Genomic DNA, 13,211 nt, shown 5'->3' with positions numbered 1-13,211 from the left:
AATTGATTCTGTCTATAAAACCAAGAATTGTCATGATAAAGTTTATCAGTCTGCAGGAAAGAGTCTATTTGCTGCTTTTCAGTTAACTGCATAGAAGCCTCTGCCAAAACCTCTGTTTTCAACGTGGTAACTTCCATCGTGTTCGTGACAGCCTTTTTTCCCTGCTCCAAAGACAAATTAGTTTGATTTTCTTGCTCTTTTCCAGCCAGCAAATCATTTTTGTTCTCCAGATTATAATTTTGAATAGTCCTTTCAATTGATTCCAGTATAGCAGAAGTATAGAAATTTAAATGTTCTTGTAAAACCTCTACAGTCACAACTTGTGAATTTGCTGGCTCATATAGTAAAGATCCTCCATCCTTGATGTCAGCCATATTTCAATTCCCAGTTTAAGTTTATTCAGCTATCAGGTCAATAAATCCAATAGTTTTCGGGGCTTCCGGTTGGCACCGCCTGGCGTCGTGGATGGTTTTTTTGGACTGCCAGCCCAGCGATTCCGTTCAAGCTGTTCTGACAGCGCTAATCAGCTGTCAGACGGCTTAAAAACCTCTCCTTCGGGAGAAGAAGGAGAGGAGAGCCGGTGGGCGAGGGTAGAGCTCCCCAGGAGCCCCTGGAGTAATTCCAGGGGCTTGGAGGGTGAGAGCTCCCCGTTCAGCCCACTGAAGCTCCGGATCCGTGGCAACTCCATTTAAACGGAGCCAGATGCCGGCGACCGACTCTGCTGCCAAGAAGAAGATCAACTGATTTCAAAAAGCAGACAGAACGGAAGCAGGAGAACAAGCTTTTGCAAGTATATGCTTAACTCCTGGGATACATTGTTTCTATTTGATTTTGCTGAGCTGGAGCTGGAAATGGCGTCTTTGTTGTGGGTGTGAAAGTGCAAGTAGGAAATGAAAGTGCTTGTTAATAGACTTGTGCTCAGAGACTGGATTTAAACTGCTGGATTTGAGAGCTGGGTCCGGAAAAGACTATCTTGCTTGATAAACTACAAATAAATCTGAGAAAGCTGTTTGAGAGACTTTATGGCTCTGAAAAGAAAAATTCTTTTAAAATAATATGGCTTCCAAGGAAGGAGTTTCTGAAAGTGGAGGCTCTTTAATGGCGTCAGAAATGATACAGAGAACTGAAACACAGAGCCAGGAGGCTTTTTTTAGAGACGTTGCAGAATTTATAAAGGAAGCCATGAATAACCAAATTGAAATTATTAATAACTTTACAGCAATCATGGAACAAAAATTTACAGAACTGGTGGAGGATAAAAAAGCAACTGAGGATGTTTTTGAAGGAAAGCATAATGACAATGTAGGAGACATTTTGATTAAGACAGAGAAGCTGGAACTGGCTGATCCTCAAGAATCTTCAAACCTTCTTCCTGCCCTTTTGGACAGAACTTTTCAAAAATATAATTTGGAGCAGAAAGAAGAAGAAACTGATCAGTTCTACGAGGTTTTGGAGGATTTGGCAGAGGCTTTCACACAATTAATTGAAATGCAGCAACTGGATTTTTCTTTGCAAACTGATCGAGTTAATTTTTTGTTCTATGAACTGACTGTCTATACAAGCAAGAAGAGTTAAAATGGGGGCTCTAAACCAGAGGAAATGGTTTTGAGAAAGGGACAAGTCTTAAAGATACATCAACCCCCAGTTAAAATTCAAAACCTCCTCAAAATAAAAGAAGGAGGGAGGAAGAAAGATTGGAAAAAATACAGAAAGAAAGGAAGAAGGGAAGATTAATTTTTTCTGGTCTAATTATTGATGTATTAATGATTAACTACAATGATTAACTAAATGAATTGAGAGTTCAATTAATGATTAATTAAGGTTTAATTATTGTTAAAAATATTTGAATACTGAGAACAAAGCAGGAGGAATAGCCAAATGATTAAGTATGTATTATCTACTAGTGTTTGTTATTGGTTTTTTTAAAAAAAAAATTCTTAGGGCTAAAGGATTATATGTTATTTTGTGTTTAAAGGGAGGTTGATGAATAATCTGTAGAAGGGGAGTTAAGGGGTCTAGGGAGTTTTAATGTCTTGCATTGATTTAGCATATTTTAGCGTATGTTTGGTAAAACCTATACCATTTTTCTTCTGGTAAGTCGGGGGAGGGGGGAGGGAAAGGGGGGTTGCACAAATGTTTAATTAGATAAGTGATTTGTTTGATTTTTTTGAATCTTAAAAACAATAAAAAAAAATTGTTCAAAAAAAAATAAAATAATAAATCCAATAGTTTTCCACACAATTTAGAAGTATAAAGTAGTTGAGGTCAATACCATAATCTTTTTCATTTCACTAGCACTTTAAATCTTTTTCTTGCTGCGTAATCCGGTAGTTTTTACAATGTTGCAGCTTTAACGATCACTTTCACTTGTAAGTTTCATTTTAAACGCCCTTAAGTGCCATCTTTTTTCCTTTTTCTTTTAAATGGAGTTAAAGTTTAATACTTGCATTTTCTGTTCTCCTGATTTGCTCTGCCAGCATCCAGATTCGAATTTTCTCATAGTCCTTAAAATTACACTGCCGGTGTGGTTGTGACCCCTTGTTCTGCATAGAGCAGAATCGTCCCGGATCCGGAGCACTGAAGGGCTTTCAGGGAGCTCTCACCCTGCAAACCCCAGGCTTAAAAAAAAAAGCCTGGGGGTCTAGGGGAGCTCTACCCAGACCCTTCTGCTCTTCTGTCCCCCTTTTTCCCTGGGGGGGAGTTTTGAGCCGCTAGAACAGCTGATTTTCGCTGTTCTAGCAGCAAACGGAATCACGGGACTGGAGCTCCTAAAGGAGCATCCATTCGGGGAACGCGGAGCCACCGGAAGTCCTAATTGTAAAACTGTTTTGGAAACATTTTGTGTATATGCTGATGGCAAATACAAGATTTTTTAAAGGACCTCTAAATTTAATCACATATTTATATATATAATGTAATTATATTTTCAATGAATTTAATTTGTGGAGAGAAAAGAGAAAAGTGGAAGTTATTTTTGAAGCCATTGTTTCATATAATTCTTTATTTTAGATTGTTATTTCACTTTTATTTTTAGTCAACTTAAGGCAAAGTATATACCTAATGCTCTCACTTTCTATTTTTTCCATAACAGCCACCCTGTGACGTTGATTGTGCTGGGAGCATAACTGAATCAAAGTAAACAAGACAGCTTTCATACCTAAATGACAATTGTCTTGTTTCTAGCCCTGCACCTTAGCCACTCCACAAAATGGTCGTTGCTTACCTGAACGACCCTTTTGTACTCGACGTTCAGCCACTCCTCAGTCTGGGTTACGATCACTCCTATTTGCACAGCTGAGTGTCAATCAAATCCCTCTGGAGCTGCATCCTCCTCTCTTCCTGCTTCCTCCTCAGACTTTTCACGAAGACAACTTGGCTCAATAGCCGCAGGATCGACCATTAGAAACTCCATCCGGTAGACACACAGGAAGCAGACAGCTACAGAGGGAGAAAAAGCAGACCTCCACCAAAGCCAGGCACGGCCAAGAAAGGGAGGGACGGAGTGGCTGAACGTCGAGTACAAAAGGGTCGTTCAGGTAAGCAACGACCATTTTCCTACTTGACGTTCAGCCACTCCTCAGTCTGGGACATACCCAAGTTAGAAAGAAAAGGGAGGGAATTAAGCCGTAGACTGGCCCTGTGGAGAGATTACAGCTTGTAATACCCTTCTGCCAACGGCAGCATCTGCAGAAGCAAACTTATCCAGCCTATAGTGACTTACAAAGGATGAAAGGGAAGACCATGTGGCCTCCCGGCAAATATCATCTACCGAAGCCTGGGTAGCCCAAGCCGCAGAGGTTGCGGCGCTACGGGTAGAATGGGGCAATATACCACCCGGGACAGGGGCCTCTCTTAAGTCATATGCCTTAGAAATACAGGCTTTGAGCCACCTCCCCACTGTGGTTGAAGAAACCTTCTGGCCCAGGGAAGAGGGAAGGAAGGACACCAACAGAGCCTCAGTCTTTCGAAAGGGGGCAATCCTTTTAAGATATGTTCTCAATGCCCGTCTCACATCTAGAGTATGCCACCGCTTCTCAGCAGGATGACGCGGGTTCGGGCAAAGGTTAGGCAAGACGAGTTCTTGGGCTCGATGAAAACGAGTATTCACTTTGGGAACGAAAGCCGGGTCGAGGCGTAGAACAACCCGGGCAGGATAGAAGATGCAGAGATCACTTCTCATGGACAAGGCAGCAAGTTCGGATACTCTGCGCGCCGAAGTTATTGCTAACAAAAAGGCCATTTTTAAAGACAAGTAGCGTAGACTGGACGAAGCGATGGGTTCGAACGGTGGACCCGTTAAGGCCTGTAACACCAAGGTAAGGTCCCAAGTGGGGTAGCGATGAATCGGTGGAGGCCGCAAGTTTGAGACCCCTTGGAGGAAGGAACGGATCCTGGGGTCCTGAGACAAAGGAACACGAGATTCTCCTGACAGGACAGTGGCTAGAGCCGCCACCTGTCGGCGTAGAGTCGCGGGGGCCAAGCCCTTGGAGAAACCCGCATGCAGAAAACACAGAATGTCCGGAACAGAAGCAGTTGTGGGGTCTACGTGATGATCCCCGCACCATCTCGTGAAGGCAGTCCATGAGGCGTTATAAATACGAATCGTTGATGGCCTTCGAGCTGCCTGAATGATGGAGATAACATCGTCAGACAAATTGTCCTTGATGAGCGTTATGCGCTCAAATGCCACACGGCTAATCGAAGCCATTCTGGTTCCGGATGACGGATGGCTCCTTGAGTCAGTATTATCTTGTCTGGTGGAATCCTCCACGGTGGTTCGACTCATAAGTTCTTGAGGTCGGCGAACCACTCTCGACGGGGCCAATACGGTGCTACTAGTAGAAGGTTCGCCCGTTCGTGAATGACCTTCCGCACTACCTTGGAGAAGACAGGAAGGGGAGGGAAGGCATAAGGAAGGCCCCGGGGCCACTGACTCCGAAGAGCATCCAGCCCCTCCGCTGCTGGACATGGATAGCGGGAGAAGAATCTCGGCAATTGGGTGTTCTGAGCCGTCGCAAACAGGTCCACTAGGGGTAGGCCGAACCCCCTGGACAGGTCCTGGAACAAGCTGGGGTCTAACGTCCACTCGGCGTGATCTATTTGGTCTCTGCTGAGCCAATCTGCTTCTCGATTGAGAGTCCCCGAGATGTGTTCGGCTTTTATCGATGAGAGGTGGAGCTCCGCCCATGACAGAAGACGCTCCGTCTCCTGCATCAGTGTCCAGGAGCGGGTCCCCCCTTGTTTGTTGATATGGGCCTTGGTGGCCACATTGTCCGTTAGAATCAGAAGGTCCTGGCGATATACAAGGCGTTTGAAGTGTATCAGGGCGAGACGGACCGCTCTGAGCTCTAGCCAATTTATATTGTGCAGCTTTTCCGCCGATGACCAGGCACCTTGGGCTAGCTGACGGTCGAGGTGAGCCCCCCAGCCTCGCAGACTTGCGTCCGTGGTCAACACCATCCGAGCTGGTTCGAGAAAGGGAGAACCCTTGTTGAGGGCTGGAGACAGCCACCACCTCAGGGAAAGGCGAACTGGAGCTGGAACCTTTACCTTGAGAAGAGACTCCGCTCGACCTTGTCTCTGGTAAGGGAGCAGGAACCATTGGAGGCGACGAAGATGGAAACGCGCCCTCGGAACAATGTCTATGCAAGATATCAACTTCCCCAGAAGCTGGGAGAGAGACAGTAAGGTCACAGTCCGGTGTAGTAAGACTAGAGATGTCAGTTCCCGAATGCTGGCTTGTCTGTCGGGAGATAGGGAGACCACACGCAGTGCCGAATTTATTGTAGCTCCGAGATGTAGGATACTCGATGTGGGAATAAGATGGCTTTTGGCAAGATTCAAAGTGAACCCGTGGTTTTGGAGGGACTGAAGTACTAGCTCCCGGTCCTGGGTCGCCTGTTCGGGAGAAGACGAGAGGATCAAAATGTCGTCGAGGTAGCATGCCAGACGAACAGGAACCTTTCTGAGCGACGCCGCTACTGCCGCTAGCAACTTTGTAAACGTCCTCGGAGCGGACGAAAGGCCGAAAGGCATCGCCCGATATTGAAAATGGTGGTCTCCAAACGCAAACCGGAGGAACTTCCTGTGCGACTGATGAATAGGGACGTGCAGGTACGCTTCCTTTAGATCTACAGATTGCATCAGATCTCCCCGACGAATGCCGCCCAGCAGAGACTTGAGGGAATGCATTTTGAACCGACGGTACAAAATGTGTTGATTGAGACGTCGAAGGTTCAAAATACCTCTCCAATCGCCCGAGGATTTCGGTACCAGGAATAGTGTTGAATAAAAGCCGGTTTTGAGTTGATCCAATGGAACCTGTTCTATGGCCTGGATTTGCAACAGATGGTGAATTTCGAGTAATAGAAGAGATCGCTTCTCCGGCTGAAGTGGCCAAGGGCATTGAAGGTAAAAGTCCTGTGGCATGTTGGTGAATTCCAAACGGAACCCTTCGGTGACAGTTTGGACAATCCAGGCATCCGAGGTGATAGATGACCACAGGTGAGAGAATGCCTGGAGCCTGCCCCCGATTGGGACCAGAGGCGGTGAGTCACGTACCGCGCCTGGAAAAGCGGCCCGCCGACTGTCTGAAAGGCCGCCTGAAGTTGGATTGTCGGCGACCGCGGCTACGAAAGGGCGCCCTGTCCGAAGTTGACTGGTACTGAGACTGCGAAGATCTGTAGTAAGAGGCGCCCCCGGCGCCTTGGTCTTGTCGAAAGGACTGTCGATTATAAGGTACATAGCGCCTGTCCTGACGTCGGAAGACGTGGGTAACACCTTCTTCTTATCCCTATTCTCTACCAACACAGAGTCCAGGGATAAGCCAAATAAGGCAGAGCCCTTGTAAGGGCAGCAGTCAAGCGCCATTTGGACTTGGCGTCAGCTCTCCAGTTACGGAGCCACAAGAGACGTCTCGAAGATACTGTCGAAGCTAATGCCCTGGAAGCGAACTTGGCTGCGTCCAAGGACGCATCGGCCGAATATTCCGCAGCTGCGACCCGTTTGGCCAGGTCCTGCTGTAATCGTGCATCCTCCGGGGGAAGTCTTTCCTTCAATTGACGCAACCACACCAGTGATGGCCGATTAAAGAATGATGAGGAGGTTGCAGCACGAATGGCCCAAGCTGCCGCTTGATGTGTTTTACGAAATTCCATTTCGGCTCGTTTGTCCTCAAACTTGAGGCCATCCCCAGCCTCACCTACCAGGACTGAAGACGATGTGAGACTCGCCACCGGATCATCAATTGTAGGAAACTGCAGTAGGGCATCCAACACAGGAGCCGAAGCATAGAGCTTTCGATCAAATGAATTCGGACCCGACAACGAGGCGGGGCGGTCCCAAGGCTTTTGAACAACCTGGCAGAAAAGATCCGGACAGGGAACAAAGTCCTCATCAGGTTGAGGAAGATTGAACAAATTACTATTGGGGCCAGATGGAATAGATGAAGAGGAACCCTGAAGAGGCGAGGAATCCATATTAGTGGCAGCTTTTGCCTTGCGTAGGAGAGAGCGAAACAAAGAAGGCTTAAATAGACCTGGAAAGGCCGGCTTGTCTTGAATCTCTTCCTCATCCTCTGACATCTCAAAGTCATCTAGGAAATCATCCTCCCGGGCTGATTTAGGCACAAGACTGCAGGCAACAGATTGCTGTTGAAGTTGTGCACCAGGGGGATGCATGGAAAAGGCAGAAGTAGTAGGGCACGTAGGAGCAGGAAAGGCCCCAGTGGCTTGTTGCAATCCCATGTGATACATATGGGACATGGCCTGAGAAAAAAGGGACTGAAAATCCACAGGCTGAGGGACCCCTGGGCCCGCTTCAGGACGGAGGCCGGCTGCAGTGGGTGTAAAGGTAGCTTCAGGGCCTGACCTAGAAGCTTGAGAAAAATGGCTTGCAAAACTCGAAGAGCGGGACCTGACACTAGCCCTTGACTGATTAGTCGCCGAAACTGGAACCTCCTGAGAGGTCGATGGTCCATCCTCCCTGAGACCACTGGCCAACAAATCTACAGTATGAGAGGCCGAGGGCTCACAGGTCACCTCGTGGCTCAAGCCTTCAGGAATTGGTCCTTGACCAGGGTCCTGGGCCCGTTGCCTAGCCTTAGCAAACTGCTTTTCCAAAGCCGTATGCCTCCTTTGGGCATCTTTATCTGCTGTGGCAGATTTGGAGGCCTTCACCTGCCTGGAAGCCTTAGATTTCTGCCCCCTGAGCTGTTTAGGGGAAGGTACTAGGGAGGGAGAGGGACTCCTGTCCATATCAGAAGAAAGAGCAACTTCCTCCTTGTCAGCCATAATCAATCACCCCAATGAATTAATATTTATTGATTAATTAATTGTAAATAGAAACTTATCAATTCTATATATATAATTAAATATTAGTAATATGAATTTTAATATATGTATATCTGATATTGGTTTTTTTTTTTTTTTTTTTTTTTTTTATAAATTCAAATAACTATTCACAAGAAAAAACAGGGCTATCAAATATAACAAGGCAACGGCCTTTTCTTTTCTTTTTTTTTTTTTTTTTTTAAATAATAATAAATGTAAATAAAATTAAGCAATATGTACTTCCCTGGATACTTTCAGGCACCCTTCTGCAGATAGTTGTAAATTGCAGGTACGATCAGGACAGCGTCCCCGCCTGCCGGCAATCTAGCGACCCTGGAAACCAAAGCCCAGGTCGCTATGCCCTCGGAGCAGCCAAAAACAGCGGCGATGGTCAGGGCCCAAAATGGCGGCCCGCGAGGCGAATTTCCACGAGTCCTAAGCCAGGCGAAACACAGCGCCTACGGCCGGACTGAGGCTGCAGCTGAACGGAGCAGTCACAATCTCCCAAAACGGCTAATGAGTATGCCAGCCGGCAGGGACTCAAGCCGATATATTCGATGGCCGCTAAATCAATCCACAGCCTCGCACAGTGACTGTTAACAAAATGGCTGCAAATGGCGGCAAATGGCGGTAACAATGAATTAGAAATAAACCGCCAGTCAAACCAAGCCGCTAGCGGCGGCTGGAGCCCCGAACCGCCGATATGCGCTTTAAACCTCACCAGGTGAAGGCAGTCGAAGCGCAGCACTTTCCAGTAATAAATGAAGGATATTAAACCAAATTACTAAAGGGAAAAGTAAAATAAAGAATAAATTTAAACTGAAAGACAGACACTCGATGCTATTGCAATGGCTGAGTGAAAAAGTCTGAGGAGGAAGCAGGAAGAGAGGAGGATGCAGCTCCAGAGGGATTTGATTGACACTCAGCTGTGCAAATAGGAGTGATCGTAACCCAGACTGAGGAGTGGCTGAACGTCGAGTAGGAAAACTGGCTTTGCAGTTTGTTGGTTCATGAAGTGTTATGATATTTTTAATGTCTAAGGATATTCACTAAGGATATTCACAGGTGTAGGCAAGCAGGGCAAAAGACAAAGCACCGAGTACAGTAGCACAGTACAAGCATCAGAATGTAAGTCAAGGTTTTACATCATGACATCACACTGCACCACATTTCCTTGGTTCCAACATCCTGTACCAATTTGAACAGGAAATCTGTGACCCCTTTTAAAACTAGAACTTACTCTAATAACCCAATTATTAGCTATAATATACTAAAAATGATGAAAAGATCCAAATATTAAGAAAATGTACTAATATTAATGAAAACTTCTCAGCCAAAATTGTCTCAACAACTGTAATACAGAGAAAATGCAAATGCCACAAAGGCCGTTAAAAAGAAAAGGAGGAGGTTTTAGATCAATCTGATCTGTCCTTAAATTACTGTGGTTTTTTTAAAAAATGAATCAGATTCATTCTAAAAATGAAGGGAATTTGATTTATTCATAGAATTCACTAGGTGTTTTGATTATTTATAAATATATTTTCTGCTTCCTTCACTGTTAGGATGCAATTACTGTATATTATCATTATGACAAAATAATTAACTCTTCTGAAGACGTGATACAGTTTTTTCAAGAAGGCTGAAAAAGTTGTATTGTTTAAAAGGGATCAAGTTAGGCTAGAACCTAATATGCACTTATTCAGATATAGATAGATAGATGGGTGGATGGATGGATGGATAGATATAGATGAAATAATTCAATAAAAGTGACATTTTCACGTAGATGGGTCCTGCCATGAACTTTGACAAAATACACAAATAGTATTATACTGCTTAATTAGAATCATCACCAGGTCTCAGTTGCTTAGAGACAAAACCTTTCATTTCACTAAAAGTAAAATATTACAGGTAAAAGAAAAAGAAAGAGACTAATTTTAAAGTACAATGCTGTGAGTCAGATTGGAACTCTTTTGATTTATGCTACACAAATTACCGGCTCTTTCTCTGAGTCTTTTTTTATAATTAACCAACTCCTCACTGATCTATGATGCTGGCAAGGCAAGTATCTCGTTTCTTGAATGGCAATGAGCTGAAACATACATTATAAGGAAGAAAAACCAAAGCTTCTGTTATTACTGCATAACAATTAGTAGAAACCAAAAAGGAAATACATCAGACTTCAGACACAGTATAAATGCATCCACTGAATTGTTTCCCCATAATACATATGTTTTACCATGAAAAATATTTGGAAGAATGCAGGCATGTAATTTCATGACCACTGTCTACAGATTGCCTCGGTCAAAAGCATCAAAAACAATAACCAAGATACTACAGTCTTCCTGATACATTAGATATTAAGCTTGAATCATTTAAAAAAAAAAAACCCTTTAGTTTGAAAAGTGTGTGTGTGGTGGGTGGACACTGCTAAGGAAGGCCAAGAGAAAAAATTGGATCACCCTTAAGGCATTATTTTTTCTTGTCCTAGGTATGCAGAATTATGATGACAGAATGTTTAGGGGGCATGTTAAATCAAACAGTACTTTAGAAAATATTGTGGATGTTTGGCAACAATAGGATGTTGTAAACCATCAGCTTCAAGTGTCATATGGAAAGGACGATCTAGTGGAAATTGGCTTTGGCTAGTAACCTTAGGAATTATCTTGTCAAGCTTATGTACATCACCTGAAAAGTATGTTTAATTTGATTGAACTGAACTAACCTCAAGATAAATCGATAGACTACCGTCCCACCACCGAATGGTCAACTTTTAAATAGATTAAACAGGTGGCTGTACCTGATAAATTTTCGAAGCACAAGGACCAGGTGTGATTAGTACTAATAGAATAACAGTAGATTACACCAAGCAATTGAGAACTTATAATAAAGTAGTGGCAAGGCATTACCATACTATTGCAATAAAAATGATATAGATGTCCTAGGAATCACTACAAGATAAGTTCAACTCAGACTCTATTAAATTGCTAAGGCTATAAACATACCTACTTATATCTTAAAATATTCCTTCACATGATATACTGAAGCTGTATTTCATTTCAATAATAACACTGTGGTGCTCTCATTAATACAGCTTTTACAATCCATATTGACACATGATGTTCCTTTGAAGATTTTGGAATAGAACAGCTGCAATAAATGCAGCTATAGCTTGAATTTCATTGCTTTTACAAAAAATATGATAACGTTCATTTATTCCTCTATTATAAAGCATTAAAAGATGTTATAGTCCAATTGCCAGAGTAAATGAAGAGTGTACATCTTGTGAAGCATTATCTTTACTTAGTTCATTTACTAAGCAATTTTCTACAGTCTGATCATTTATAACAGACAGTAGAGAAAATGAGTAGGTGCCAAATTACATAGATGTCATGCAGAATTTTTTAAAAAATGGAGATGCTAGAGCAGGCATCCTCAAACTACGGTGCGTGGGATGGATCCGGCCCGCCGATACAATCTATCTGGCCCGTGCACAGTAGTGATTAAACCCTGCCTCTGCCCCACCCTTCCCAGTGTCGCCCTTATCTTCCAGCCCACGGGTGGTCTGCTCATTTCTAAGGTGAGGCTGAAGGGCGTGGGCTGGCAGGTGGGCACCGGGTGGCGTAGGGGCGATGGCAGCAGCGCAGCCACATGGTCCCTGGCTGCCCCCAGCAGCTGTACTGTGGAGAGTCCGGGTGGAGATGCGTGCTGGGGGAGGGACTGAGCATCGTCAGCCTCACCTTCCAGCCCACAGGGCTTGCAAAGTTCACCATAGCTGTGCGCAAATGACAGGGGAGGGAGACACGCTCTGTGCTCACTGTACTCGGCCAGTGGGCTGGCGGGTGGGAGAGAATGGCAGGGGCGGATCCTGTGGGGTGAGGGCCATCCCCCAAGCCTGGCCTTCCTCCTCCCTTGTCGGCGGGGCCAAGAGAAAGAAGTGCTCCTCTCACCCGCCAAGCACAACAGCCCAGTGTGGGGGAGGGGGCGATGGCCTGGCAGAAGCGTCCCCATTGCCAAGTTGGTGGCCCAGCTCTCACAGCGGAGAGAATGGATAATGTGCCTTTCCTGGGCAGTGATGGCTAGGGGGGGCAGCAGAGGCATCAGGGCTGATTCCCCCCCTCAGAAAGCTGGGCCTAGAGGAACTCAGAGTTGAGGGAGAGCACCAGAGGGTCAGAAGAAGCATTTCCAGCATGCGCTTCTCTGTCCCAAAATAGGATTGAGTGGGTGGAAGGGAGCAGGGGAAAGGGTAGAAGCCTGGCTGGTTTTCCTTTGGTGTGGGGCGGGGGGAAGACTCAATACCCCCTCGATGCCTGCCCGCTGCTCTCAGCGCCTTGCACAGCACAACTAAAGCTAGCACGCTTCACAATGGGGGAGACTGGATTCCCTCCTTCTCCGGGAGCCCATTCCCTGCCCCATTCGCTCCTGGCAGTTCTCTCTCTCTCTTGGGGCGGAGAGCAAACCTGGAAGTAGCCGCCCACTGTTTCCTGCCAGTCAGGCAGAGAGAATGGATACTGATGGATACGGATTTCTATCGTAGCTGCTTTCATGTGAATTGTATAATGCTCCTTCAGCCTTGGAAATAACTCATGATACCTCAGCACTAAATGTAGTTTATTTATTTATTTAATCTAATTTTTATTCCGCCCTTCTCCCGAAGGACTCAGGGCGGTCCACAGCCAAGAAATAAAACAAACACATATATAAAATTAAAAGCAATTTAAAAAACATATTAAATAATTTGGCCTGATATAATTAAAAAACTAAACAATCCATTAAAATGTTTAGGCCAGCCCAGCTTGTTGGAACAATAACGTCTTGAGGGCACGGCAAAAGGTGCGTAGGTCAGGGATCATCCGTATCTCTGGGGGCAATTCATTCCAGAGG

The 13,211-nt window shown here is 45.1% G+C and overlaps 1 protein-coding gene and 1 long non-coding RNA gene across 3 annotated transcripts in view; one reads left to right on the top strand and one right to left on the bottom strand.

The window, feature by feature from the left end:
* The window catches only part of LOC117663001 (uncharacterized), a 33,218-nt gene extending 30,056 nt beyond the window's left edge, over positions 1 to 3,162 (top strand). The window contains exon 3 of the long non-coding RNA XR_004590583.2: positions 3,092 to 3,162. This is a non-coding gene — a long non-coding RNA (uncharacterized LOC117663001). The remainder of the gene's footprint in view (positions 1 to 3,091) is intronic.
* ALCAM (activated leukocyte cell adhesion molecule) overlaps positions 1 to 13,211 on the bottom strand; it is a 128,137-nt gene that overhangs the window by 57,736 nt on the left and 57,190 nt on the right. The gene's annotated exons all lie outside the window — the stretch shown is intronic.

Source organism: Pantherophis guttatus, chromosome 5 (assembly GCF_059756535.1).
Source record: "Pantherophis guttatus breed Tessera chromosome 5, ASM5975653v1, whole genome shotgun sequence".
Lineage (NCBI taxonomy): Eukaryota > Metazoa > Chordata > Lepidosauria > Squamata > Colubridae > Pantherophis > Pantherophis guttatus.
The sequence above is the reverse complement of the archived record's forward strand: the minus strand, read 5'-3'. Positions and strand labels throughout refer to the sequence as shown.